The 24,965-nt window shown below is 40.5% G+C and overlaps 1 long non-coding RNA gene across 1 annotated transcript in view; it reads left to right on the forward strand.

Moving 5' to 3' along the window:
- LOC126457293 (uncharacterized) overlaps positions 1–4,263 on the forward strand; it is a 29,007-nt gene extending 24,744 nt beyond the window's left edge. Inside the window, exon 3 of the long non-coding RNA XR_007585453.1 lies at positions 1,358–4,263. This is a non-coding gene — a long non-coding RNA (uncharacterized LOC126457293). The remainder of the gene's footprint in view (positions 1–1,357) is intronic.
- The last annotated feature ends 20,702 nt before the right edge of the window (positions 4,264–24,965 follow it).

Here is a 24,965-nt window from a genome sequence, read left to right on the forward strand (position 1 = left end):
CTTTCATGGCCTGTTCAGTTGGAATTTAGTTAAGTTTTACACATACACACACACACACTTGGAGTTTAAACATACACTATGTGTAGTTTCAATACTGCTACTATTGAAGTAGCTGCTACCTGTACTCCTATTCATCTCTGTTGGAGGCCGCATTAATTTATACCACCCTACACAAGTAATTACAGAGCACAGGAAACATATTGTAAATAATGTTGTTGTTGGTATTTAAATACTCATAGTTAGGTTATAGTACTAGAACTAATTTATTTTGCATCTATCACGTACACTAAACACATATTAAACAAGTATTAAACACATACAAGCTGAATTTGAAATATATTGGGTGGAAAGTAATCTTTCCTACAATACTAGCAATTTACAGACTATGGTGGGAGAATATGCCCCACTGGTTTTATACTCCACCAGGAAGCAAGAGGTGTTTACGCCGCTACAGCTCCTATTGGTTCACTTCCACATAGAATCTAGATATGTCCTTTTTTCCAGATATAAATCACATCAGTCTTAGTCTGAGCATTGATAACAGCATCAGTGTCAGTCTCAAAATTGAAGTCATAAGTGTAGTGATGTGTGATGTGTTCCTTGATTGTCAAGAAATCCACACCACAGATGACTGATATGTTGCGAAGCATCTCACATTCTGGATAATGGATGATGCTTGAAGTAGCATAATGGCTCCTCCTGATTTTAGTTGACAACGCCCTACTATGAGTTGGACATAAGTTCTGCAAAATGGTTAATGAATAATCACCGCAAGCACAGTATTAATTCAGCTGGCGTACTGTTGGAGATGTTGCTGAACTGTATATGCTCAGTTACTTCAACAGTCATGCGTCTTTGTGAAGAGCATGGAGAAGGAATAGTGCATTAAGGACTTGTTACTGGAATATGACATCTGTAATATTGAGAACGAGAGGTGTCCTTCACTTCTGTGCTCTGACTGAAAATCTGTGTTGACAAAAATGACCCACTAACTACTGAGTTGCAAGTGAAATTGCTGGAACACTGGCGGTACGATCGTCACTTATGAGATTTCTCATTTGACAGAAATGTAATGCTTCATTATGTTAAAAATGAACATGATTAAAATAAACCTTGTTGTTGAACAATGAAATTTAATGTTTACGTTTATGTAAAAATTTCACATGTAATGTATATTACTGTAGAAGAGTGCAACCTGCATTGATCCACCAATAGACTTAGTCTGTGGAAATTCTTACCAGAGTTGTGACTGTCAACTTCTAGTGGTTAAAACGCCTAATGAGAGAGAGAGAGAACTATTGCCATATATTCCAATAACAATTTCTGTGAGACTAAGATACACAACTGCTTTTTACAGCAATCGGAGGTGGCTTCTCCATGAGGCTATTCACCGCTGCTGCTTGGCATGTCTTCTGGTTCTTCACACGACCACAGATGCTGCAATCACCACAAGCCAGTCGACCATCTCTCCACAATTTAGAAATATGCAAGGCATTTCACCTAATATTTTAATATCCCATAATTTAACCTAATTTCTGCAACAACATCACTGTGAGACTACTCCAATTAAATAATAAAACGCCGTAAAAATTAAGAGATATATAGCAATGCAGTGTGTGTAAATGTGATGTTATGACATCGCTGGTTTGCAGAAAGTCCAAAACATACCAGTCGAAGATACAAGTCTTTGTGTACATACCTTGAATAATAACTGCTACATACTTGTTTTGAGCTGCTTTCAGGCAATACGTCCTCCTATCTAGTTCAGTATTCACATATGTTGATAACAAATCAATTTCAATCTTTAATTTGGTAATATGAAAGGCACTCCACCTTCTACTGCAATTTACTATAATCTATACTGATTTGTACAATCAAAAAATACACTATTCATCCTCATTGATACATGTGAAGACAAGTATGACATTCGATCGAACTTGTGATGAAGGGGAAAAAAGAGAGAGATAAATAAAACATTTACCAAAAAAATATTTGGTATTTCGGCTCTCTATCGACATCATGGCAGTCTAGTTACAGCTTTGTTTTCTATACAGAAAAAAACCTTGGATTAAATACAAAGTGTTCTACCTAGTGTACCTAGAACTCAGTAATGTTCTGTCAATATAGCCTGAAGCGGAGCTAGCCAAGTGTTACTAATGTATATCCTGCATACAGTGGAGGAGGAGTGGTAGACCGCACAGAAAAGGTTTGAGACACTTACACCATTCACATATTGTTTTGACTGTGGGTAGTGACGTCAGGAGCTCCTGCAGTGCCGACAGTGGAAGCGGCATACTCGCTTTCTCCAACCCACCAAGTCCGCAATCGCTGAGCATTGCATTTCTACTGGCCATTCTATGAATTACAATGATACAAAAATTGTGGCTCAAACATCAGTTATAAATGAATCCATAGAAATAAAATTGTCAGACAGCGAGACTCTTATCAATCTAGATAGCGGTTACCAGTTAAATTCCGCTTGGAATCCCATTGTAGAGAAACTTCGTAGTCAACGTAGTTATCGGTATAAAGATGAAGATCGATCTGATATCGAAATGCCAAGTTTTCACCGTGGAGGGCGCAAGGCGCAACGCACGGAGTTGTGAACGGAGTTGTGAACGCGCACGCTAAACAGTACATACGCAGCCCCTTTGGCTTTAAATAGCAGAGCTCAGCGCGTATTCGCCAGTACTTCTTCAGCTGTACTCACCTGAAGATGACCAAAAGGCTTTGTGCCGAAATATCGTGGCAAGATGTTACTGACTTACGGCAGTTCTCCCGTGTTTTTATTGAACAAACAGTACGCCGTGAACATTTCAAACATCACAACATATTACTTTATTATGAATGGTCCTGGTAAACAGAGGCTAGTGATAAAAATAATGAGAATAGCAAAAGTGAAATGTCAATAAAGTGTTAGTAAATTTTGGTATTTAAATGTTCATTACAAAATGAATAGGTATGTGTTTACCCAACCTCACATTGGTCAGTCAATTTAAATAAACAGTGATATACTTTGTTTTGAGGTCTAATCCATATCTTTATGCAACATGTATTTACTAGAATCTGAACATACGTCCCAAGCAAAGACAATAAACATATAGGATTGCTTTTAGATAATAAGGTTTTGGAAAAATGGTCTTGTCGTTGTGGATAAAATTTTATTTTGTAATATGTGTAATTCTGTATGTTTAAAAATGATTTATTCCATGTACGAAAGGCAACGTATTTGTAAATGAATTTTTTGAAACAAACTGAACAGTTTTGATGATTCTGAAATTATCAATTTTCTTATGCATTCTGTTTTAAACGATTTTGGAGTTAAAATAATATGGTGTTTGTTCTGGCAAAACAGACATATAAGGAGGAAGTTGTCTTTCCTTTTTGAAAGAAATTATAAAAATGAAGGCCATAACATTGTGTATTTTGCTTATGTTTCACCCCTGAAACTTATAGCATGAGCTGAACAATTTCTCGAGTCTTTCGTCCAAATCAGGAAAAACTCACAACAAATGGGAGGGGGGGATATGTAATATCCCAATGGATCACATCACAATACGTTCTGAAAATGCATGACTGAACCATCCATGCTCTGCTTGTGTAACAAGCAAATGGGCGTGAGTAATAGTAGTGCAAATGACAGGAGATGCACATTTATGTCATGTGGAAGCGAAATAATACAACCGAAAATTTATTTACTGCTAACTACCACTAGGTGTCACTATGTATTAAGAACCATAACAAGAAATAATATCCTTGTGAGAGATTTATAGATATTAGTGTTAATTCTATTTAATGTGTTTTGTGCAGTTATAATGTAACTGTGTTTGGGAAAAACATAATTAATTGTCTAGCTATGTGTACAACACATTTTCAATATGAGAGAGTGAGTTTTGGCAGGAATGTAATTATGTAAATGTATTAGTACTTTCTTTATATACACTTGGCAAGAAAGTGAAGTACAATTGAAGTTGGGTTTTGGCACATGAGTAGTTATTCCCCCTTACAAGAGTATGAGTGACAGGCTTGAGATTAGGCTACATGTCATGAAATAATGTGGAGTATTTGCTGACTTAAGTGCGAATATTGTGATTCTTTGGGGTTTTGATTAAGTCGAATGGAGGTTGTGAAGATTTTTTACGCCACACTTGAAGACAGTAGCCACACAAAGAGTGAAATATGGTTTTGGAATGCAGTTTTAATGTCGTAAATGAACTATTCTTCATTGACAATGAAATGGAACTTGTTCAAATTTTAATTGAAAAGGAACTTTCAGAAGAGTTAATGTTTCTGACTCCTCTCTCTTGTGATAAAAAATCAGCAATTGTAATAAGTATTTTTATGTAAAGTGAATGTCAATTACAGTAGTATCCTCTGCAAAATTATTTCAGTTTTCCAAGAACATTTAAAAGACCAAATGTTGCTATATATTACTAATCTGTTGCTTCAAAAAGCTCAAAGAGTCCTAGTTAAATAAGCAAATCTTGCTCTGATTGGAGGATAGAAGTGTGTACTTCAAGTAAGTGCAAATGTTTTTGTTTTATGGAGGATATAGTGACTTGATACTAGTACGAATTGATATGGAGCTAATTCTGCTTATACATAGACAATCATTATCCAAGTTTTAACACAAATGGTATTTCAAAACACATTGATAATGATATAATTGACAAGAGCAGATAAAGATGAAGTTAGTACTCCTTATCCTATTAAGAGAACTGACATTCACTTGACCAAATTTACACTAGTTGCTATTTGTAAAAGTATGTACTAGCCATGTTGTTGGGTTTCCCATGGGGAGAACCAACGATTAACGGCCTGTTCACATGACCTGGGCAATGACCTTTTATAGCCTGAATTAGTAAATGCATCAGTGATTTGTCCACAATAGGAGTAATATTTCGAATGTGTACTCTTTTTTGGGGAATGTGATAGTTACTGGCTCTATTTTAGTCAGATACTTTGGTCATACGCATTTCGAGAGCGTTTCTGGGACAAATGAGAACTTTTACAGCTAAGGGTATTTGCACATAACTCAGAGTGTCCTGAATATTTCTAAAAATCAAATAAGGTTACACACTGCTGGCGACTGTTTACTGTATCTTTGGTTTGAATAATTATTTTGAAGTATTATGGTTTAATGTGTGGCATTGTGGTTACTTCCCCTCCTTTTTATCCAACTAATTGCCTTAGGGTAGACAAGGTTAAGTTCTACGTGTAAACTGATTTCAACCTACCGACTATTTTGTTTCCTTTCATAATCATTCTGTAAGAAGCAATGCAGAACTGATGAAAGAACAGGTTAGTGAAAAGGGGGTTGAGGTGGTGGGGTGTTTGTTATAACTGTTTGTTATTGTTTAAAGCACTTATACAGCTTTCCACAGGGTCAAACATACCATCTATTCTTTAGCTGTGCAGTATATTGTAGCCTACAGCCGTACAGTACCACGTTCTTCAATCAATAATAACGTAAAAGTTCCTTGAAGACACATGTCTGGACACTTCAAAAAATGCATAAAGTGATTACCAATATCTTGGTTCACTCCTGGGCTTGTCATCTGATATATAAATTTTTTTATATAGAGTGGTCAGAAACAGTCTGAAAAACTTGTAAGGGTGTTGAAGGGCAGGCTGTGCTGAAATAATAGTTAAGAAAAAAATCGCTGCGTTGCGCCATTTTGGAGTTAATTAGCATTGACATCAGCCAATCTGGCTGTTGTGTGTTCTGTTCCAAACGACCTGTCAGATACAGCTAGTGTCAGTTGGTCTCGTAGTGTAGATGACAGTGCATGAGACTGATCAGACTTTGACTTGAGTATGATACCTATTACTATCCCCAGTCCAATTTTTGTATTGCTTACTTGTTTGGTATCATGAAACCTAATGAAGAACACATTTGGCGACGCCGCCTCCAGTGGGCCGCTCGAATTTGGACATGCAATTGTATGATGGGCTAATTTCAATGCTGATTGACTTGGAAACAGTGCAAGGTATCGAATTTAAGGTATCGAATTTTTCTGTTAACAATTATTTCTCAGCACAATCTACCCTGCAACAATCTTACAAGCTTTTCAGGCTGTTTCTCACCACCCTCTACGTCTTTTACTCTACAACTGGAGTTCATCCATATTATAGAGTCTATTCCAAATTTCTTACAGTTATTTGCAATCACATTGGTATTTCCTTGTCAGTCCTCTTGTTCGCTGCAGTCTTGGCTTGATAATAAGTAGTCATTCATCTCCTTCTTATTAAAAATCTTGCTTTACATCTAGGTTCATAAGATAATAATTGTCTGCACAAAATTCCAGGAAACACCCGCGATATCCCAGTTAGCTCTCCACTTTATATGGAATAACTATAGGATACTCATATTTCCTCAAAATGGTTGTCAGTGCTTCCTCACCAATTTATTTCAGTATTCCTCTTGCTGCCGCAGTATTGGTCCCCTCGTCTACAAATTGTAGCTTTGCGTTAACACCATGTGCCACAGAGATGAACTTGGAGAATTTACCACATGTGTAGCTGTTAAATGCACCACACATATCATTCTTTAACATTACAGGTGACTGCTTGTTTAACTGTTCTTGACTAACAGAGCACACAGCAAGATTCAGTCTTCTATTTTCAGTGTAATATTTATGTTAACAGTTTCAGGAACAAAACAATCTAGCTTCTTCAGTAGGAAACACAAGCCAAATCATTCGTTGGTTGGCCCCCTCTTCTTCCCTAACAGCTGTAGCGTTTTAATACTTTGGAGGAATCCATGTTGACGCTTTCCACTGTAGCAAAATACTGATCAGCTTAGGCTATTGAGCCTTCTTTTATACTCTAAAATCCAAGACATTGGCACTACTGGTCACGTGATCTTCAGGTCATGCCTTCTAAATTTAGAAGGCTGTTATGTGGTGTCTGCAAGTGACAACATTATAGTGGTTGAAATCTGTAATAAAGTGGACTGTCGTGAACGATTAAACAAGCATTGCTCCATAATGTTATAGAACGGTGTGTGTGGTGTATTTAGCAGCTATACGCATGGAAAATTCTCCAAGTTCATTTCTGTGAACCGTGGCATAAAGGCAAAGCCACTATCTTCAATACAGCGCAGCAATACTGCAGTGGAAGAGGAAGATTGGAAAAAAAATGTCAAGGAAGAACCGAAAACCATTTTGAGGAAATATAAAAATCCTGTGACTATATCATATAAAGTGTAATTGGTTGACAATAAAGTGGTAGTGCTATGGGAGAGCTGCCCAGGAAATTGCAGCAACTTCTTGTAGACAATTATTACCTTATGGAACTGGGTATAAATCCAGTCTTTTTCTGGAATTTTTAATAAAACGGAGCTGTATAGCTACGAAATATCAAGCCAAAACTTAAGTGTGCAAGGAGACTGCCAAGGTAATACCAATGTTGTTAAAAATAACCGTAAGGTAGTTAGAATAGACTGTTTAACGTGGATGAGCTCCATCTATACAGTAAAGAAGTATAACAAATTTATGTGTCAAATCACAAGCCCAGGAGGGAACAAAGATACCGGTAATCACTTTACAGATTTTGTGAAGTGTCCAGACATGTCTCTGAGAAACTTTTATGTCCTTCTCGACTAAAGAACTAGGTATTACCAAGCTGGAGGCTACAATATACAACTACAGAATGCAGGGAAAGGGATCCAGTAAGGCACCCAGCGTACTCCACATTGATGTGTACTCACCTGTCAACAATCTAGTAATTGGGTTGACAGGGGTCCAGTTCTATTACTATTCCATAAGATATTGCTGCTAAACTGCCATATATTATTGTCCAGAATCTTGAAGAAGGGGATGAGTTGTGCATTGCATGGTCTTGTGATAGAAATTACCTGAAACATGTGGGGCTCCCCTACTCAGAAATGAATCAGTTTTGAAACTTCTGAATGACACCTTGTACATCCTTCTTCCCAGTTTCTCTACAATAAACTATGTTATCGAGCCGTAAAACGAAAAAAACTACTTCCTTAAAACAATGGCTCTATGCGATACCAGAACAATACAGCTTCCTGGACATGTATAGCACCCAATGTTCACATCCAATCACGGTTCGGAAATTATACTATACCCCTATATAAAATGATCGTTATTAATGGCGAATACCTCTTACAAGGAAACAGATAAACGCATAGCAGCAGCGTCCAACATGCGAAAATCACAAGTCATTCCGTCACTAACTCTGTAAACAGCACACCTGTCAGGCAAATGCGTACATGGGGACTGCATTGCCACACAAACACCTATCGCTAACTTAGTTATGACGCTGAAGTCTCGATTTTACTCCCTAGATGCGAAAGGGGGAATGGAGTACATAACATAAATCAAAGTTTGTTTCGAGGAATGCGGCACGTTTCATCACACATGAGATGGAAGTCCTCTGATGGCCGACAGGTTTACCATCAACGATCTCAAGCAGACAGCACTTTAAACCACATACAGAACACATGGCTGTATAAGAGTAGAACACAGGCTATGACACGTGACTGATGCATCCTGACAGAACAGTGGAAAAATTGACCTCCAGCAACTAGAATGTATCGTCAGTCAACCATTAAATCGCACCTCATTACAGCTCCATCTCAATCGATCACCCCCTCCACTCTCTGTTATCCTTTAACGCAGATGCAAATAAGTTTAGAGGCAGATGGTTCTCTGTCTTCCTGAAAAGCATCAAATACAGTAGTCAATTCGCTTGTATCACTGGTACCTCAATAGACATACAGTATAATGCTGCCTCAACAGAGAAAAATTGACTGACTCCCTGATTCCTTTCGTTTCGATGGTGACGTTTTCTTGGATTCCTCTTGCTGCCACATATTTGTTCCCATGTACAAATTGTTACACGCGAACCAGAAGATACGGAAGTATTCCTCAATTTCCCCATATTTCGATATATATTCAGTCAATTTATACCTATTCCCTTGTCATTTTTCGCAATTCCATCGATTTTATGTCAGATCTATCCATGCGATGATGACATAACCTCTTGTTCTGTGTTGTAAAAATGCTTGTAAATGTAGCACAGCTGCCAACGTCTAGTCCAAATGCACTGATTGGGAGCGTTTGCTCTGTTTTCTGTATGTCTGTGTATATGTGTGCCTCGCAGACAGCTTCCAGGACCCAGTCCCCTCCGCTGGTGGACAGCATGCATGTCCAGACGTAACACATGGTTGGTCCTCCCATGTACCCTATCGAAGATGTGACACGTGGTGGATCCGCCTCCGAACATCGGTGCGCATTTATTGTCCATGGCCGATCCACACTCGAATGCTAACTCAGATGTGGTATATTGTGGATCCACATCCCAACAACACTTTGTACATTATGAATGGTGGCTCCACCTTCAACCCCTATCCCATGTGTGGCATATCGTGGATTCACATCTCAATAATGCTCTGGATATAATGTATGGTAGATCCACATTCGGACACTAACTCAGATCTACTGTGGGTCCTGTGAGCCTTCCATGAGGCATGCATATACACAGACATACAGAAAACAGAGCAAACGCTCTCTAAATATGGAGGTGACTGGATGCAGTCGAGTACAGTGCTATATTACACCTCCCAATCAGTGCATTTGGGCTAGGTGTTGGCAGCTGTGCTCTGTGTTCTGCAAATGCAAAGGAAATGACTATGTCCATTTATAAGGAAGGTGTGTATTTGATGTCTAGTACTGTGATAGCATAGGGAAGAGTATGTCAAGTCATAGGAATGGTACTGATATTTCTATTTCCAGAGCCATAGCCATCAACAGGGTGTATTTGTGATACTGCACTCATTATCAAACATCGTTCAACTGAAACCGTGATCATAACATTTAGTTGTAATTAACGGGATGAAATATATATGTGTATGATTTCTTAGGATGAATGATTTGTAAATTGTTCGGTTGACTGCTTCTACACATTTCGCGCCTTTATTTAGTTGAGAGAGGATCAATTGTGGGGTATTCGTGTAGCACGTGGAAGATATGTTTGCTGGTTCTCTAGACATGAGAAACACCTTAGTTGACCTTGTAATTTGTAGGTATGATTTCGAATTTGTTACATCACTGAGATCGGTATTTGCAGGTGGAAATATCATTTTTCGTCTGTTTGTTTACAGTTACTCAGTGGTGTAGAACACACTCCACCTAGCTTAACTTTCAAGTTTGTATAGAAATAATTCCGAGTTTATATCTTCGGAATTATGTTGCATGAGCGATTGGTAGCATACAGCTGTGTTCGAATCATACGAAATTGGATATGTTCTTGTAATCCCAGAGTCTGGAGATAGGTGTAGAAACGTGAGCAAGCAGGCAGATTCGGGCCAGAAACTGTAACGCATTTGTACCGAGGGGAGGGAATGAGCCAGTCTTTGCATAACAGTTCTGAGAGTGACTTCGACCCACTGACGGCTTTCTAATGTAAAAGGGATGCTTTTGTGCCCAGTTTCACGCTCTAATATTCAAGCTCCTGTCCTCAGTGAGAGAGCAGTGTAATTAAGTAAGAGTCTTTCCATATTTGACGATAAATATGGCACTTGGCGAGGTTTAGTTGTCGGTGCAATATGGCGATGAGTGTAAAATAGTTTATTGCTGCTGAATGTCAAGTCTGTAGAAAGAAAGAAAAGGCAGACAGTGCTTCTCTATGACTGAGGAGCATCGTGACATATAGCCAGTGTGAGTGTAAGCATGCCATAATTTTTTCGGTGCTGTACAGATATAAAAGATAACTGCACTGTTTGTGTAAAATGAGTATATATTGCATTGTAAAGTTACTGTACCTTATGTTGTGTAAGATGTGTACATATGGCATTGTAAAGTTACTGTGGTTTATGTTTTGGCATGACTGGAGAGGATGACTGTCCGCAAGGGTATGAGAGAGATTTTTTACATGTAAAATTATGTGCACTATAGACACTGAGATTTCTTCCAGCTGTCAAGAGAAGACATTGCCTGTACATCGATCGGTGTCAAACTGTAGTTACACTGGTAAATATGTTCCTGGCTTCCAATATTCTTGTGATTCTCGTATGTATTTGATGATCTGTAGACAACTTTGCGGGTTTAACTGTCAATGCAGTTTAGTGATCTGTGCAAAATAATTTTACCACTGAAAGTCCTGTCTGCAGAAAAAGGAAAATGTGGATGGTGCTTCGATACTGATGGCATCAGTAATACTGTGGGTAAATTCGATAAGAGCCAATCATAATGCTCGATTCATTCACATCCTTTGTGCTGGGCTGTAGGAGTCTCTACATAGCGGTGGGAACATTTGTGTGTGTTGAAAGCAGGGAGGGTAACACGTTATGGAGTGGGGTATCACGTTAGGACCGCTGGGAAGAGTGCATTCGATGTTATTCTGCGCTGTTTGCAGTTAAGCACTGTTAGGTGTGTCTCTCCTGTCGCACAAGGACCAGGACAACTACTCTGTTATCAACGGTAAAGACATGTGCTGCCCGGAGGTGTCTCATGTATGATACCAGCGTGAGCATGCCTTGCAGTTCTGCGACATCAGTATAACACTGGCTGTATACCTGAAAACAGAGGCATGAGCAACCAGCGGCGGCTCGTGGCTGTGACAGTGTGCACCCCTTGAGTGCCTGCATCCCCGCCTGGTCGCATTAGCAATGGTGCCTAAGTGAACACGTATTTCGAGAGGAATTCTCAGGTATCAAGTACGAATGGGATGTCGCCGCCTCATGCGTGCAGGCATCTGTGCATGGTTTGACAGCTGATGGCTGCATCACTTCGCGGAGCTGCAGGTAGCCTCCTGTGCAGTCTACAGGGGGTGGCAGATGGCGTGTTGTTTTTTCTCTCCATCTAACAGTCTTGCTGTAATCACTTCACATAATATTCTACTTTATGTTTTTTGCATGGTTGTAACTGGACCACATAAAGTATCTGTTGTTGTTACTGATAAACTATGTTCAATGCATAGTGTTGGACTAAAATAAAATACTGGATAGGTTATTAATATATACTAAATTTCAATGAAAACACTCCAGACAATATGAAACTTCCTGACAGATTAAAACTGGACTCCAGACAATATGTTTATGCATTTGTCATGAAGCAATGATATTTTGTCACATGCGAACTACAAACTCTCTGCTTGTGAAAGTGAAGAAGGAGCATACATTAATCAGAACTTAACATCATCTACAATCACTATTTTAGTTGGAATAGCAAAAACTATACAACAATGTATGCTGCTTTGCACACATGTCTATCCATCAATATCTGCTAACTGTATTCATGCCTTGCTCTCAATCAGTTACCAAATTTGCTACTCCTTAAAGTCTCAGGGTTGTGTCTCATCGACCTATCCCTCATTTTCTCACATTTACCACAATGCTCTTTTATCCCCAAGTCAATTCTGTACCCCTTCATTAGATACCTTATTGCAGTGAGATGAACTGTAGTAGAACGTGGAGTGCCAAATTCAGGCCACAAGCCATAGACATTGGCTGCAGCCATGCATCATCCGTATCCAATAAGCACCTCACATTAGCAGCAAGAACTCTGTGGCATCACTCCATGAGTCAGAGCCCCATGGACAGCCATTGAGAAGCCACTCCAGCTTAATCAATTTCTGCAGCATCTACATGCATTATGGATTACACCAGACCATGAGTAGCTAGTCTACGTGAGAACAAGCATACAGTGTGTCACCAATCATGTCATTGATGAGTTACAGGATTTCCCTACACCCTACCCCTCCCCCACTCTGACAAAGGCCAATAGCACTATGTAGAAAAGGTGGGAAATTCAAATTTTGGTGGGAAATTCAAAAATTACCCAATTAAGCTAGTGTGTTTCCTGGCAAGGAAGCAGGGCTGTGGTCATAAGTATAAATTGGCGAAAATTCAATATGGTGCTTTCCCATGCAAGTTGACCTGGGGTACTGGGACAGGGTCTATCATGTCACAGTCCAAGTCTTGGAGTAAGAGCACTAGCCTTACATGACATCAGATTCCAAGATGGCTGACCTGGAATACAAGATGGCATCTGAGACTACTGGCATAACTCAATGACTTCATATTCCAGCTCAGATGGATTGTGTTTTCTATATGAGTTTGAAATTCTGTCATACTGACCTGGTCTTGAGATATTGGGACATACTGGTCCAGAGTTCAAATACAAGCCCTGACTCTACAATGTCTCAGTCCAGCTCAGACGTGTTGTCTGTTTTTATAACAGTGTAGAATTCCAGATTATTGGCCCTGACTTTAGATATTGCCTCAGTCCTACTATAAGCTACTATTCATTCAGAGGTGTATGGTAACTGAACACTCTAAGTTAAATTTACAAACAGCTTTCATAGTTTATGAAGTGGTGGTGGATTTTTATTCATCTAGCAACTTGGAATATATTTGGCACAGTTGACAGACTTGTACAATTTTTAGCTACACTTTGGCATGGAACATTTATTTACAGCTTCCCCCCTGTAAGACGTAACACTGAGTGTGATCTCTTTCGTATGGTCGGCAGCAGTGAAACTTAACCTATGGTACAGATAACACACACATGATGAGCAGAAAACATAATTTGCATCTCACACAAATGGTGTACAGAAAATGGCATACTTCACACTATAAAAGAAGTACTTACTCTCTCTCTCTCTCTCTCTCTCTCTCTCTCTCTCTCTCTCTCTCACACACACACACACACACACACACACAGAGGCATATACTCTATCAGCCAAATGAATAGTAGGCTTCTGATCCCATCAGAATGATTCATCAGTTATCACGCCAAGACAGGCCAGTTCTCATCTGCAAGACAGTGTGCTCCTCATGCCTGTGCAATTGAATACTGAACTACCATAACATCTGTGGGACGGTGGCCAGATCACCACTAACGCTGCTATTGAGGTACTTCAAGTGGCCTTCAACTGTGAGGGACATTGATGCCACACGCTGCACGTCCTTAGTCCGTACTTTTGTTTATTACTTCATAAGGATCACAACCCTTCACCCAGTGCAGGCAACTGTCAATATCCAGATAAAGTAATTTTGGATTTGCAAAATGAGGTTTTGTAAATTCACAATAAAACCAGTACGTGTGGAATTTGGATGGTGCAATATACTCGCACACACACCAGTATCAACAGGTTTTGTGAACTTTACCGAAACCTTAGCTATCTCGTGAGCAAAGAAATCTTTTCTGCAGATTGGCGCTGTTTAAAATTTGGCTGGATGGTATAATCTGTTGTACCATAACTCCCCCTTCAACAGGTAACTAAGTGAATTTCGCGATGTTCTCTGACATTTTCCATAGTTTTGTGGAAATTGCATTATTATAAGGCTGTAAAAATCTTTCTAGGATGTAAACATCATGAAAGCCCTATTTCCGCTGTTAAGAGTTCCATGTTGACATGTGTCATTTTCAACATAACTTCCGACGAAAGCCCTGACGTGGTGTACCAACAGGAAAGATCTAGCTCATATTTGTCCAAGCATACAATCCGGCATCGTTCAAAAATATCTACAAATAAGCGCACAACTAAGTCCATATAAAGTTTAGCATATATTTTTAATTAGTGATGTTAAACTCCTGGCGTACACCATTGCATGCCCATACTCCACACTCCATATCTGATATGGCCGCGCCTGAAAATGTGCTAGAGAATGTGGTTATGTCAGAAAGTGTGATTTTGTTGTGTTTTTGCCATGCATTCAGACACTGGTATTGGAGAACCCCCTTCTTTGATATGGATTAAAACTTTGCATCATCAGGCCTCCCGACACATCATTTCCACAAGTTTCTGTAGTGGTACCTGCATGAATCTCAGCGAGTCAATGAACCTCGGTGTAACTTTCTTGGTGATTCTCTTCGAAAACGAAATGTATCTCTCAGTCGTGTCAGGCAGGGCACTAACCTGATCTCTGCTCAACCAGTATCAGCCAAGGGCTCTTCTAGGAAGTGAGCATTATACCTATTTAAGTTGTGGATGACAACTAGCATGTGACCTGGAAATTGGTGATTCAAGTTGCATGCATTGTGTGCAGCACAGCACTATTTCTTAGCTGGATGGCAATGATCCTAAGTGGGGTTCCTAGTTCTTTATCTAATGGCTGCTCACAAATATAGCAGCCAACTACATTCTCATACAGTAATTTATAATCCTGCATTTAGGTCATAGGAAAGATGTTGTCATAAATACTATCAAGTTTCCTTGCAAGATTTTCAAGCTCACAAGAAATCCCTTGAGTGTGATGTCACAAGTTCAATCTTTAGAAGGCTTATTTGAAAGTGTTGTGTTGACTCTCATGACACGAAAAATAGTAGCTGCTAATGACTCACCATGTGCATCAAGAGGACGACAGAATATAAGTATCTGAGAGTTGCAGGGACCAACTTTCTATGGGATGTATGTATTACAGTTCACAAAATGGACATCGCAGACATTCAAGAAATGTTCAGAACAAATCATGTTGTTGCATTGCTTGTCTGTACTATTTCGTTTACGACCAAGTACATGTGATAACTTAAATCACCAGATGCACTGGACACCTTTCATAATTTATTTCATTTTCTAAAATCTTGTGATGGGAAAATATTGTTGCTCTTAATTTGCTACTTTAAAATCACACTGTTACTTGAGGGATGATAGGAGCAAGGTATTTTGTTTTATTTTCCCTAAAATGCAGCAGTCTTTCTCATGTAGCCATAATGATTTCCCTTTCCGACCTTGACTGTTTAGTTTGAAAGCATGGAAGAGTGGTTTTAATGCTATATAGAAGCCAAAGAAGTCCCTTTCCTTATCTACATCTACATTTACATCTACATCCATACTCCGCAAGACACCTGACGGTGTGTGGCAGAGGGTACCTTGAGTACCTCTATCGGTACTCCCTTCTATTCCAAGTAGCAAGCAGTACCAACGTTTAGACCTTCGCTTATCACGTATTTTTTGGTGTCACAAAGCAGTCTCCCTGAACCAACTTTAGCGTATCACAGGCCTTCTCGTCTCGTTCATGTTGCCTACTAAACTAGCAAGTAACTCTAGCGGCTTTTCTGCTGATCCTCATTGGCCAATGGAGCAGGCTCCACCTCCCTCTCCCAAAAAAAAAAAAAAATCAGCCCCAGTTCTGAACAAGTGCAGAGGTTGACTTTGTGTTGGGGAGTCGCGCTCCAGCCCTTGATCTGTAAAGATATGTGCTCCTAGTGAATACAATATTAGATTAAGTCACGATGCCTTTAAACTAAGACATTAGTAAACTTGAAAGCATTATCGCTTTCTTGTTTCCTTGTAAGTTCTTTGCATTTATTTCTATTTATTGCATGTGAAATTCACTTAGTTTTGAGCCACTTTGGACTTTGTCCTCATACTCTGCTCTTATTCAGCTCTCATATGCATGGATCCATTGGTACCCACACTAAGGAACGTCTTTTGCACTTATTTTGATCAGTTTTGTCTCTCGTTATTTTCCTCCCAGCTCTTTCATTGTAGTAGTAGAGTTCAGTGATAAATAACTACCATATAAATCCCATAATACTATTTCTCACTTCCAGGTATACTTTTAACAGTCACAACACAGTTACCTATCACTACCTCAAGAAATGTTCCATAGCCTATCACAAAACCCCTGCCACCCTTTATGATATCATCCGCTACACAGGTTATTACCCAGAGCAGTGGGGAAAGTCCAAAGTTCTCTTATTCCCAGAAACTGATAAACCAACCCCACAGACCTATCAACCTACCAGACTCAGTTTACAGCAAAATTCTTGATACCGTTCTTATCCATTGTATATCTGTCAGCACCTTGCAATCCATCTACCGATCCCCAACATCCAACGTGGGTTTTGTCCATACTATTTCGTCAATGAGCAACTTTTATACATTACCAACCTTAACTCCCATCAACTCAATAAACGGGAATTCGCCATATTTGTCTCCTTTGATATCCAAAAAGCCTTTGATTGAGTATGGCATTCTGGACTGTTCCTCAGGCAACATACCTACACATTCCTGGTTGAATATGTCCATCTTATAGCATCCTTCCTTCAGCACTCGCAACTTATGTCCCTATCAATCCACACCTGTTCCTGCATATTACACCCTATTGCTGATGTGCCTCAAGGCTCTGTCCTCGCACCCCTTCTTTACATCCTTTACATTCCAGACATTCCTAAACCGCCACTCCCCACCTACTTCCTACGACAACCTGTTGACACTGCATACCTGGCCAATCACCACAGTCTTCAACTCTTCCATACCTCCCTCCAACCCCACTTAAATTTCCTAGATGAGTGTTTAATAGTGGCAACTACAAGTAAATCCACAGTAAAGCCAAGCCACCAGTCTTTGGTCACAGCACTCGTCATTTCCAGTGTCCAGATTTCCATCAATCTACACTCCTGGAAATTGAAATAAGAACACCGTGAATTCATTGTCCCAGGAAGGGGAAACTTTATTGACACATTCCTGGGGTCAGATACATCACATGATCACACTGACAGAACCACAGGCACATAGACACAGGCAACAGAGCATGCACAATGTCGGCACTAGTACAGTGTATATCCACCTTTCGCAGCAATGCAGGCTGCTATTCTCCCATGGAGACGATCGTAGAGATGCTGGATGTAGTCCTGTGGAACGGCTTGCCATGCCATTTCCACCTGGCGCCTCAGTTGGACCAGCGTTCGTGCTGGACGTGCAGACCGTGTGAGACGACGCTTCATCCAGTCCCAAACATGCTCAATGGGGGACTGATCCGGAGATCTTGCTGGCCAGGGTAGTTGACTTACACCTTCTAGAGCACGTTGGGTGGCACGGGATACATGCGGAAAGCATTGTCCTGTTGGAACAGCAAGTTCCCTTGCCGGTCTAGGAATGGTAGAACGATGGGTTCGATGACGGTTTGGATGTACCGTGCACTATTCAGTGTCCCCTCGACGATCACCAGTGGTGTACGGCCAGTGTAGGAGATCGCTCCCCACACCATGATGCCGGGTGTTGGTCCTGTGTGCCTCGGTCGTATGCAGTCCTGATTGTGGCGCTCACCTGCACGGCGCCAAACACGCATACGACCATCATTGGCACCAAGACAGAAGCGATTCTCATCGCTGAAGTCGACACGTCCCCATTCGTCCCTCCATTCACGCCTGTCGCAACACCACTGGAGGCGGGCTGCACGATGTTGGGTCGTGAGCGGAAAACGGCCTAACGGTGTGCGGGACCGTAGCCCAGCTTCATGGAGACGGTTGCGAATGGTCCTCGCCGATACCCCAGGAGCAACAGTGTCCCTAATTTGCTGGGAAGTGGCGGTGCGGTCCCCTACGGCACTGCGTAGGATCCTACGGTCTTGGCGTGCATCCGTGCGTCGCTGCGGTCCGGTCCCAGGTCGACGGGCACGTGCACCTTCCGCCGACCACTGGCGACAACATCGATGTACTGTGGAGACCTCACGCCCCACGTGTTGAGCAATTCGGCGGTACGTCCACCCGGCCTCCCGCATGCCCACTATACGCCCTCGCTCAAAGTCCGTCAACTGCACATACGGTTCACGTCCACGCTGTCGCGGCATGCTACCAGTGTTAAAGACTGCGATGGAGCTCCGTATGCCACGGCAAACTGGCTGACACTGACGGCGGCGGTGCACAAATGCTGCGCAGCTAGCGCCATTCGACGGCCAACACCGCGGTTCCTGGTGTGTCCGCTGTGCCGTGCGTGTGATCATTGCTTGTACAGCCCTCTCGCAGTGTCCGGAGCAAGTATGGTGGGTCTGACACACCGGTGTCAATGTGTTCTTTTTTCCATTTCCAGGAGTGTATGTACAACCAAATCTTCTCTCTGACTGACTCAGTATTTAGGACTAACTCTCGATATACAATTAACATGGAATGCACATTTCGTTATCATTCAACACAAAGTCCAAAACTGAGTAAAACTACTAAAGCTGCACCTGGGGGTCTATGCCATTCTACCATTATCCTGATCTATAAATCCCTCATTCCCCCCATCCTCACCTCTGCCAACATTTTGGAAAGACATGCACTCCACCTACCTTTCCTGCCTCACATCCTGGACCAACTCATTCACTTCCCATATATTCATTTCTTCCTAGAGCATCTTCAGATGTGGTACATTAATTAGAAACACAATCCTGGCATCTAACTTCTCACCCACTAAACACCAATCCAGATACCCTGCTTCCATGCACATTCGTGTATTGTACAACCTATTCCCATAATGAAATCCGTTCCCTCCTTCCATCCCTAACGCTTCACACCACATGTCCCATCCATTTTTGTCCTTCCCACTTCCGCCACCTAACGGATTTTCAGTCGCATCCTGCGGTTCCACAAGGCCCCATAGTCACTCTAATCATCCCTCCTTCGTCATAACTACGACTATTCTCATGCATCACCATTATCACCAACACACTATAACATCATTCACATTACCATAAGTGATTTAATTTTATAAATGTAATATGAAATAATCTATAAAAAGTTTAAAAATCTTCAGTGTTGTCCACTATCTGCTTTTCTGTAAAAAAAAAAGTACGTACTGTTCCTCACTGTGTTCATAAAAAATCATCACTTATTGTCATCCGTTTTTATGTATTTTAAACCATCTTTTCAATTTTTGTAACCTGTGGCTGAAGAGAGGTTTTACGAGTATATGGAGCCAGCTTACACCCTTTGTGGGAAAATTAAATGACCATAAAGAATTAAATTTCGACGACGACATGGCATTTAGACTTTTGTGGCATTTCAGCTTGTAGTTGAGAATGGCTACTAAGACGGAATCACGATTATTTGAAATAAACGAATAGTAATTTGAAGTCAAATGCCAGAAATTGCTTTAAAAGGAAATAGCACATGTAATTGCTTTCTTGCGTAGAAACAAATCCGAAAACACGCGAAGGAAGTCTATTTATTTCAACTAACAACACATTTATAGAATGACTTAATTATAAATCTAAGAAAATTGTTGTAAGTATTTACTACTGGTAGTAAGGAAAAGGAGGATCAAGTAAATATATTTACAGATGAAAAAGAATTTAACATAATAATTTTTTGTGGATTACTGTTAGACAGTTTACTCTGTAAATTAAGCACTGTAATATTTATTATGAAACAGCCTCCACATTACGCCAACAAACATCTTTGAAATTCCAGTATGGTAGCAATCACACAAACAGAATTTTTGTATCGCTAAAAAAGTCCATGAGAACCATACTGGCCTTCTAAAATATGAAAATATTGATATTCCCACTCATGTACATATACAAAACAATGGTTTCATGAATAAAAGACAACAAATTAAGATTCTGAAAAAATGCAGATGTCCTTTCATATGATTCAGAAAGTAAAGACTACTGCAAAGTATACACTCAGAATGGTAGTTGTAGAAGAATGTTCTTGTTCAGCTAGTAAAGTGCCTGCCACAGAGTGTGTGCAGTTCTAAAGCATCGACTGCACAGCGGCCAGCGCAGCACCATGAAATGGCATGAAAAAGGCGCTGATTCGTACGCCAATGGGAAGAGTGGGCAGCGCCACAATCCAAGGAAGACGAAGAGTTCAGCTCCACCTGTCAACGCTGACTAAACCACCTGCCCATCGCTCGTCGGCCCAATTCGCTTGGAGACTTTGAGAGCATCAGTACTGAGCAATAGGAGCACGATACTCAGGCTACTTTCTGTGAGGTGTAATAGGTGTATAAGTAACTGCAACTAGGAGGAACAGAAGCACATCAAAGAAGTTATATTATGTTTCTTTCTTTTTTGAAATAAAGAGTTCCATTAATCTACAACTGTTATGTACAGATCATTTTGGATTCCTGCCACCGGCCATCGCAACATCGTCCTTCCTTGTTTATGTTCATGACGACTCCCACAATAACCGACACAAAAGGAGTAGGAGTGTGATGACATTCCAAAATTTTCTTATTTATGCAAACAACTTACAGTGTAAAGGATTAGACCTATAGCCGGTCGAAGTGGCCGTGCGGTTCTAGGCGCTACAGTCGTGAACCACGAGACCGCTACGGTCGCAGGTTCGAATCATGCCTCGGACATGGGTGTGTGTGATGTCCCTACGTTACTTAGATTTAAGTAGTTCTAAGTTCTGGTGGTTCCTGAAGAGGGGCAGCAGCCTTTTCAGTAGTTGCAAGGGCAACAGTCTGGATGATTGACTGATCTGGCCTTGTAACAATAACCAAAACGGCCTTGCTGTGCTGGTACTGCGAACGGCTGAAAGCAAGGGGAAACTACAGCCGTAATTTTTCCCGAGGGCATGCAGCTTTACTGTATGAGTACATGATGATGGCGTCCTCTTGGGTAAAATATTCCGGAGGTAAAATAGTCCCCCATTCGGATCTCCGGGCGGGGACTACTCAAGAGGATGTCGTTATCAGGAGAAAGAAAACTGGCGTTCTACGGATCGGAGCGTGGAATGTCAGATCCCTTAATCGGGCAGGTAGGTTAGAAAATTTAAAAAGGGAAATGGATAGGTTGAAGTTAGATATAGTGGGAATTAGTGAAGTTCGGTGGCAGGAGGAACAAGACTTCTGGTCAGGTGACTACAGGGTTATAAACACAAAATCAAATAGGGGTAATGCAGGAGTGGGTTTAATAATGAATAGGAAAATAGGAATGCGGGTAAGCTACTACAAACAGCATAGTGAACGCATTATTGTGGCCAAGATAGATACGAAGCCCACACCTACTACAGTAGTACAAGTTTATATGCCAACTAGCTCTGCAGATGACGAAGAAATTGAAGAAATGTATGATGAAATAAAAGAAATTATTCAGATTGTGAAGGGAGACGAAAATTTAATAGTCATGGGTGACTGGAATTCGAGTGTAGGAAAAGGGAGAGAAGGAAACATAGTAGGTGAATATGGATTGGGGGACAGAAATGAAAGAGGAAGCCGCCTGGTAGAATTTTGCACAGAGCACAACATAATCATAACTAACACTTGGTTTAAGAATCATGAAAGAAGGTTGTATACATGGAAGAACCCTGGAGATACTAAAAGGTATCAGATAGATTATATAATGGTAAGACAGAGATTTAGGAACCAGGTTTTAAATTGTAAGACATTTCCAGGGGCAGATGTGGACTCTGACCACAATCTATTGGTTATGACCTGTAGATTAAAACTGAAGAAACTGCAAAAAGGTGGGAATTTAAGGAGATGGGACCTGGATAAACTAAAAGAACCAGAGGTTGTACAGAGATTCAGGGAGAGCATAAGGGAGCAATTGACAGGAATGGGGGAAATAAATACAGTAGAAGAAGAATGGGTAGCTTTGAGGGATGAAGTAGTGAAGGCAGCAGAGGATCAAGTAGGTAAAAAGACGAGGGCTAGTAGAAATCCTTGGGTAACAGAAGAAATATTGAATTTAATTGATGAAAGGAGAAAATATAAAAATGCAGTAAGTGAAACAGGCAAAAAGGAATACAAACGTCTCAAAAATGAGATCGACAGGAAGTGCAAAATGGCTAAGCAGGGATGGCTAGAGGACAAATGTAAGGATGTAGAGGCCTATCTCACTAGGGGTAAGATAGATACCGCCTACAGGAAAATTAAAGAGACCTTTGGAGATAAGAGAACGACTTGTATGAATATCAAGAGTTCAGATGGAAACCCAGTTCTAAGCAAAGAAGGGAAAGCAGAAAGGTGGAAGGAGTATATAGAGGGTCTATACAAGGGCGATGTACTTGAGGACAATATTATGGAAATGGAAGAGGATGTAGATGAAGATGAAATGGGAGATATGATACTGCGTGAAGAGTTTGACAGAGCACTGAAAGACCTGAGTCGAAACAAGGCCCCCGGAGTAGACAATATTCCATTGGAACTACTGACGGCCGTGGGAGAGCCAGTCCTGACAAAACTCTACCATCTGGTGAGCAAGATGTATGAAACAGGCGAAATACCCTCAGACTTCAAGAAGAATATAATAATTCCAATCCCAAAGAAAGCAGGTGTTGACAGATGTGAAAATTACCGAACTATCAGCTTAATAAGTCACAGCTGCAAAATACTAACACGAATTCTTTACAGACGAATGGAAAAACTAGTAGAAGCCAACCTCGGGGAAGATCAGTTTGGATTCCGTAGAAACACTGGAACACGTGAAGCAATACTGACCTTACGACTTATCTTAGAAGAAAGATTAAGGAAAGGCAAACCTACGTTTCTAGCATTTGTAGACTTAGAGAAAGCTTTTGACAATGTTGACTGGAATACTCTCTTTCAAATTCTAAAGGTGGCAGGGGTAAAATACAGGGAGCGAAAGGCTATTTACAATTTGTACAGAAACCAGATGGCAGTTATAAGAGTCGAGGGACATGAAAGGGAAGCAGTGGTTGGGAAGGGAGTGAGACAGGGTTGTAGCCTCTCCCCGATGTTGTTCAATGTGTATATTGAGCAAGCAGTAAAGGAAACAAAAGAAAAATTCGGAGTAGGTATTAAAATTCATGGAGAAGAAATAAAAACTTTGAGGTTCGCCGATGACATTGTAATTCTGTCAGAGACAGCAAAGGACTTGGAAGAGCAGTTGAATGGAATGGACAGTGTCTTGAAAGGAGGATATAAGATGAACATCAACAAAAGCAAAACAAGGATAATGGAATGTAGTCTATTTAAGTCGGGTGATGCTGAGGGAATTAGATTAGGAAATGAGGCACTTAAAGTAGTAAAGGAGTTTTGCTATTTGGGGAGCAAAATAACTGATGATGGTCGAAGTAGAGAGGATATAAAATGTAGGCTGGCAATGGCAAGGAAAGCGTTTCTGAAGAAGAGAAATTTGTTAACATCCAGTATTGATTTAAGTGTCAGGAAGTCATTTCTGAAAGTATTCGTATGGAGTGTAGCCATGTATGGAAGTGAAACATGGACGATAAATAGTTTGGACAAGAAGAGAATAGAAGCTTTTGAAATGTGGTGCTACAGAAGAATGCTGAAGATTAGATGGGTAGATCACATAACTAATGAGGAAGTATTGAATAGGATTGGGGAGAAGAGAAGTTTGTGGCACAACTTGACCAGAAGAAGGGATCGGTTGGTGGGACATGTTCTGAGGCATCAAGGGATCACCAATTTAGTATTGGAGGGCAGCGTGGAGGGTAAAAATCGTAAAGGGAGACCAAGAGATGAATACACTAAGCAGATTCAGAAGGATGTAGGTTGCAGTAGGTACTGGGAGATGAAAAAGCTTGCACAGGATAGAGTAGCATGGAGAGCTGCATCAAACCAGTCTCAGGACTGAAGACCACAACAACAACAACAAGTTCTAGGAGACTGATGACCTCAGCAGTTAAGTCCCATAGTGCTCAGAGCCATTTGAACCAGTAGACCTATAATGTAAATACTCGGAGAAACGTAAATTATTATATGAATCATATGTTTTTGTATGTCTGTACTGTAGACACCTGAGTTAAAGACTGTTAAAATAAGAATCATATACAAATCTACTGATAAATTTGTAACTTACCGTTCCCAAAAACAAAATTAGTAAAAAAAACCATGTATATAAAAGGTTACATCGGTATCTCACAACCAATTTTTATTTGAAATTTTTAATCTTATATTTCCCAGTTAAAAGTTACGAACTTGCCGTTATGTAGTTACCTGTGGCTTTTAGTTCTAACAATCGGAGCCCGGAAATACACTGTGAGCGTCTGTTCTATGTATGGTATTGCAGTTTGTGCACTTGTGCATAGACGTTCGTTTGGCTTGGTAATTTGGTTTCCTAATACTTAACTGTACCTATTTTTATTTCTTTTTAAACAGATCGGCGATGATTATTTACTAAGAAGTCGAAACCAGTAAAGGTATCATCAGAGCGACCTGAGGCTGTATAGCAATAAAATTTGAGCAACATACGGTAAGGTTGTTTAGGAACAACTTACGGTATTCTTCCCCGTTACTTTTTGCTCACAGCCACTCGGAATGATTGTCAGAATGTGAGAAAAGAACAC

This window comes from Schistocerca serialis, chromosome 2, assembly GCF_023864345.2.
Source record: "Schistocerca serialis cubense isolate TAMUIC-IGC-003099 chromosome 2, iqSchSeri2.2, whole genome shotgun sequence".
NCBI lineage: Eukaryota > Metazoa > Arthropoda > Insecta > Orthoptera > Acrididae > Schistocerca > Schistocerca serialis.